The sequence below is a fragment of the Sinocyclocheilus grahami genome, unplaced genomic scaffold (genome assembly GCF_001515645.1).
Source record: "Sinocyclocheilus grahami isolate Dianchi unplaced genomic scaffold, SAMN03320097.WGS_v1.1 scaffold995.1, whole genome shotgun sequence".
NCBI classification, from domain to species: Eukaryota; Metazoa; Chordata; class Actinopteri; order Cypriniformes; family Cyprinidae; genus Sinocyclocheilus; species Sinocyclocheilus grahami.
The window spans coordinates 1021559-1028550 of NW_015506174.1; positions in this window are offsets into that span (position 1 = coordinate 1021559).

The following is a 6992-nucleotide window of genomic DNA, read 5'->3' on the forward strand; positions in this document are numbered from 1 at the left end:
ATAAAACGGCAATGTCCTATAGAAATCCCCATTATAATTTGGCTGAAAATATTAGAATCAGTAATTGAGCCCATTGCCCTCTATGGCAGTGAGGTGTGGGGTCCACTGACAAATCTAAATCAAGATTTCACCAAATGGGAAAAACATCCGATTGAGACCCTGCATGCAGTAAAAATATATTGCACGTGCACCGGCACACAACAAATAACGCATGCAGGGCAGAATTAGGCAAATATCCTCTAATCATAAAGATACAAAAAAGGGCAATTAAATTCTGGAAACATCTGAAGCTCAGTGACCCCCAATCATATCCTTATAAAGCCCTGCAATACCAAGAGATGAGCAAAGAAAGCATGCCCCTCCCTCAGCTGATCCAGAGCTTCAGTCCTGATGCTTCACTAACATCTACTGCTGCTCTGAATCACAACATCAGAATCAATCAGATTACTGCACAAATCAAACAGAACTACATCACTCACTGGCAAACCCAAATGCTATTTGGCCCTAACGAGAGAGTACAGTATGGCAGAGTATCTGTACACAGTGTCAGATAAGAAACTGAGAAGAACGTTGACCAGATACAGACTCAGCGGACACAAGCTGATGATAGAGACGGGCAGACACAGAAAAACATGGCTGCCACCGGAGCAGAGACTGTGTTCACACTGTGATCTGAATCAGATGGAAACAGAAACAGAGCTGCACTTCCTAACAGAATGCCCCAAATACACAGATATACGGACAGTGTTCTACGATAAAATACAGCAGATCCATCAGACATTTAAAACTCTTTCAAACCAGGAGAAACTGCCGTATCTGTTAGGAGAACAGAAGAACTGCTGTGTGTTTGCTGCTCAATATGTGTCTGCCTGTCACCACAGAAGAGAACACACTCAGCCTGCCCTGATCTGATGTTTCCAGCACAGCTACATTATATTACGCCAAATTACTGTATTATATTACTTAGATGTATATTTTTCTTCTGTAAATATGTCTAATCCCTTATTTTATTTTTATTTCTAGTTTATATACTTACATACATTAGTAATTATTTTAGTAAAACTTGTTATATATTATTATTATTACTATTATTATTATTATTTTTCTTTCTGTTAATACATACTGAATGTTTACTATTTGTAAGCAGTCCAGCTGCAATTGCTTTGGCAATACAAATGTAAAATTTTTGTCATGCCAGTAAAGCACTCTTAAATTGAAAATTGAAATTGATGTGGTACAGGCTGAAGGTGTAGAGGAGAATATGGTTGATGAGATGGATGTTTTATCCCAGTGTACTGATGATGGAACAAGAGATGATGATCAGTGGTCAGAAACCTTAAGAGGAAATTATAAAGATCTGTATACTGTTGAACAAATCAACTCTTTCCTGGATAAAACTAAAGGAAAAGCAGGTGTTGAAGTAGGAGATTTTTTTCCCTTGACATTGACTAATTTATTTATTCTGTAATGTGGGCTTGGAAAGTGAGTAATTATAAGGAGCTCTCATGTCAGAAGCGTTTTCATCTTAAGAAACATTACCATCCTTAGACAAGGGAAAAAGACAGGGAAAGCGAGAGGAAAAACTAAATAATCATGATGGCTTGTCTTTCTGCTTTTACTTTTTTTCTTTTCCCCTTGCTTATGGAGATATTGCGAGTGGGATCAATTAATGTTAAAGGAATGAGGGATGGGAGAAAAATGGTTTATTTTCAAAAATTATACGACTGAAAGATTTGACTGTTGTCTTTTTGCAAGAAACTCACTGAAGTCAAAATAATGAGGTTGATTGGGGAATGTGGTGGGAAGGAGAGAGGATTATTAGTCATGGAACTAAATTAAGTGCTGGAGTGACTGTGCTTTTTTCTCCTACTCTTTGAATAAAAATGTTATAAAAAAAATGAAGACGTTCCAGGGAGGTTATTAGTAGTAAGGGCTTATATTAGGATTTTTTATTTATGCCCCTAATACAGGAGCAAACAGAGTACACTTTTTCACTAAATTAGAGCACATTTTAAAACAACAGCAGGACGGTGATGGTATTGTATTAGGAGGAGATTGGAACAGGACTTTAGACTTTAATAATAATAATAATAATAATTAATAATAATAATTGATAATTTTAGACTTTACACAAGATCGGAATGGTGACGAGCCTCATGCACACTCGGCTATGTGCTTAGCTAATATTATAAAAAATCTTAATTTCTCAGATGTATGGAGAGAACACAATCTTTCAGAGCAGCAGTATACTTGGATGAAAGTTAGTAATGGTAGGGTGTTTGGAGTACGTTTGGACAGATTCTATATATCACATAATGGGAGAAATAAGGTTGTCAATATAGCTATCATTTCTACATAAACGTATTACAATTGAGTGTATGTTGACTGAAAGAGTTCATAAGAGCTATTATTGGCATTTTAATGTTAAATTTCTGGACGATAAACTTTTTTTTGTGGGAATTTTAAACTTTTTTTGGGAGACCTGGAAAAATTATAAATGCCTGTTTGAAAATATAATAGAGTGGTGGAAAGTTGTTAAAGTGCATATAAGAGGTGTCAGCAATATACCTCTTATTCTTCTTTGGTTTTGAAAAAGACTTTAGAGTGGTTGGAAAAAATAGATTATTGTTTTGTTTTATTTATTTATAAAGCACAATTAAAACAATGTAACATTGACCAATGTGCTGTACAATCTCTAAATTAAAATTACACAGTATTAACTTTCAGACAAACAATGACCAACAACAACAAATGTTATAAAAAAGCCTCTTGCTAATTAGTCTGCAGAACCAAACACTAATTCAAATAAATGCACTTTCAATTTTCGTTTAAAATAACCTAATGACAGTGACAGCCTGAGATATAGAGGTAGCTTATTCCAGTGCTTCTGAGCTGCTACTGCAAATGCCCGGTCACCACCCAATTTCAATCTAGTCCTTGGAATGTCTAGGATCATTTCATTGGCTGATCTGAGATACCTGGGTGGTTTGTATATACAAAGGAGATCCACTAAATATGGTGGGGCCAAATTATGCAATGCTTTACATACAACAATCAATAGTTTAAAATCAATTCTGTACTGCAATGGCAACCACTGAAGTGATGCTAAAATCTGTGTTACATGCTGTTTTTTACGAATACCTGTTATAAGCCTAGCAGCCTTTTGAACCAATTGAAGACGATTTAACAATACTTGGCTAATAACCACATACAGTGAGTTACAGTAATCTAGTTTTACAGAAATAAAAGCATGAATAATCCTTTCAAAATCACTGGAGGACAGAAACGGTTTAACCTTTACTATTGATCTTAAATAGAAGAAACAATATTTGACCACAGAGTTTATCAAATTTCAAAGAACTATCAAATTGGACACCAAGGTTCTTCACCACAAATTTACAGAAGGGAGCTAAATTGCCAAGTCAAAAGAGTTTGGGGTGTCAAGAGCCCCGAACCAGATTATTTCAGTTTTGCTTTCATTCAAATTCAGATAATTTTGTGACATCCGATATATAACCATGTAAACAACTCAAAAGTGACTCAAAAGAGCTTTTATCCTGTTTCTGCAAAGGTAGATACACCTGAGTGTAATCTGCGTAACAATGAAATATACTCCATGCTTATGAAATATAGAACCCAAGGGTAACATATATAATGAAAACAAGACTGGGCCGAGAATGGATCCTTGTGAATGGATCCTTGTGGAACTCCACTAGACAATGGGGCCGTTTTAGATTAATGTTGACCAAAATTGACTGAAAACGTCCTATTAAAAATAAATAATTTGAACCACTCAAGTGCCATACCCCGTATTCCCACTATATTTTCTAATCAAGAGACAAGAATATTGTGATCAATGGTATCAAATGCTGCACTGAGATCTAGTAAAACTAGACTGAAATTTCTAAAAGATCAAATTTTTAACTAGAAAGGTTTGCCATTGGTTTAATGTGACTTTTTTCTAGAATTTTAGATAAAAATGTCAATTTAGAAATAGGTCTGTAATTAGATAAAACATCTGGATCCAAATTAGTTTTTTTCAAAAGGGGCTGTACAATGGCATGCTTAAAATCCATTGGAACTACTGCTGTTTTAAAGTTTCTGTTAATTAAAGTCAGTATACTGGGACCAATAATATCAAAAATGTTCTTAACTAATCTTAATGGAATAATATCACAACCACAGTTGATAGGTTTTAACTGCCCAAATACCTCAGCTAGAGAATTAAGAGAAACTGGTGAAAATTGATCAAACACAGCATAGGTGAAACAAGTAATGGGTGGATCATATGAAACATGTACCAAATGTGACCTAATATCATACATTTTCTGCACAATGAAATTCAGCAAATCTTCTCATGTAATGGTTTACAAAACAGGACAGGTAGTAATAGGATTTAGCACTGAGCTGATAGTATTGAAAATAATATTAGAATTACTATGGTACCTTGAAAGTAAATCAGCAAAATATTTTCTCTTTGCTGACTTAACTGCATTCTGGTAAGTAGATAAAGACTCGCGTAGCATATCATAAGACACCTGTAATTTGTCCTTCTTCCACCTATGATCCGCTTTCCTACAAGCACGCCTCAAGCAATGAGTAACCTAATTTAACCAAGGTTCTGGTTTGGCCTTAACACTCTTAACCTTCAGAGGGGCAATGGAATTTAAGAAAAAGGAACATACAGAATAAAAAGTATCAAGTGAAGCATTCACATCTAAATGCAAAGATTCAAGGAATGCATTTTTAAACTGCTCAATAGTGGCTGCATTTAAATTCCGAACCTGACTAATTGGACATGAGGTATTACGATTAACACCAGGGATAGTTACAGTGCGTGTAATGGGCATATGATCAGAAAGGGCTAAATCATGCATTTTAACATCCCCAACAGCAAGGCCATAAGTTAATATTAAGTTATAAGTTAATATTAAGTCATAAGTTAATATATTGAAAGGAGCATGCATGATAATGTTGCTCAAAACCTACAAGAATGTGGACTGAAAAGACAAATCACTTGAGCTCTTTTTTAAATGTAAAAGTAAAAGGAGCTCTTGTAAGAAGTCGTTTTTTAACAATAAGAGATATGGTGGACCCTCCTCTTATGTATTTATTTTGTTTAATTTGGAGCAAAAAGCAGGACAAGAAAAACTGATGTATGTTTTAAAGGACAAGAATGGACACAATACTTCAGAGCCTGTAGTGATGCACAGACTTGCTGTGGATTTTTATTCAAATCTATATGCTGCGGAGAACTCAATCAAGCAGTGTAGAAGACAATTGCTACAAGATCTTCCTGTTCTAACTTTAGAACACAAGCAATCTTTAGAGACTGACCTCACTTTTGAGAAGGTTACTGCTGCTTTTATGGAACTTTCCTCAGGATGCACACCAGGGTTGGATGGATTACCTGCTAATTTTTATAAGGTTTATGGAATATAATTAGAAATGATTATTTTGAGGTACTCCAAAAAATGCATTGGTGAAGGAACTCTGTCAGCGGGCAGTTTTAACGTTACTCCCAAAAAAAGGTGACCTAACTCTCTTAAAGGGATAGTTTACCCAAAAATGAAAATTATGTCATTAATTACTCACCCTCATGTCGTTCCAAACCCGTAAGACCTTCGTTCATGTAGCGTCTGCGTAGGATCATGCATGATAGTTGGACTGTTTATGGCTTAAAAGACCCCTTTTAGCCTTTTGACATTTGCATATAAATTACAGTTCTGGTCAGAGATGTTACGTTGTATAGGGGTTTTAAATTGCCAAATGGTTCTTCGCCGTCAAAGAAGATTAGAACCAGCCCCCACGGGCATCCTGCAATCTGAGTTCAAACACATTCTACAACGAGCTGTAAATGGCCAAACGAACACACACACACACACACACACCCAAACTAACACACACACACACACATAAAGACATTTCTTTATTTTAGACTATAATTAATCAGTTATAATTGTATCTGGTATATGCATGTGTTGTGTACATTCCCTTGTTAGATTAGATGAGTTACCACTCGTTATTTGTATTAGTTAAAGCCATAAAACACTTATATTCAGGTGTATGTATATATCTTTGGTTTAATCTATTCCAGATTATTGTTTCTTGGTATCAATGTTACCTGTTCTTCACATAGACAGCAACGCAACTGTAATGTTCCCAGGTCCAGAAACGTAGCAAGGATATCTGTAAAACACTCAACTTCTTGAATACTTTTTGAGTGCAAAGAAAACAAAAAAAACATAATTTATTCAACAATTCTGTGTTGCGTCTTCTGCCATTTTAGAGTATCACAACACATACGCACACTTTAACCTAAGCATAAACAACGCTGATTATGCAGATTACGTTAATGCGCGAGCTTTCTCCTCTGAACGTAAACAACGCTGATTACATCGATTACGCTCTTGGGTACTTGGGTAAGTATTCTCGTAGCTTCGCAAAACTGAAGTTGAGCCACTGATGTCACATGGACTGTTTTACCGATGTCCTTACTACGTTTCTGGGACTGGGAACATTAAAGTTGCGTTGCTGTCTTTGCAGGATCTGAGAGCTCTCACATTTAATCAAAAATATCTTAATTTGTGTTCTGAAGATGAACAAAGGTCTTATGGGTTTGGAACGACATGAGCGTGAGTAATTAATGACAGAATTTTAATTTTGGGGTGAACTAACCCTTTAAAGTATTGGAGACCTGTAGCAATTTTATGTTCTGATTATATATTTTTTTTTCCAAAAGCTTGCTCAGTCAACACATGATCACAGTGACATCACACGATCCTCATACTGTGATCCTCACGGTGTGAGTACTGTATGAAATCATTGTGAGTTCACACAATCCTCATACTGTGATCCTCACGGTGTGAGTAATAGGTGAAATCATTGTGAGTTCACACGATCCTCATACTGTGATCCTCACGGTGTGAGTAATAGGTGAAATCATTGTGAGTTCACACGATCCTCATACTGTGATCCTCACGGTGTGAGTA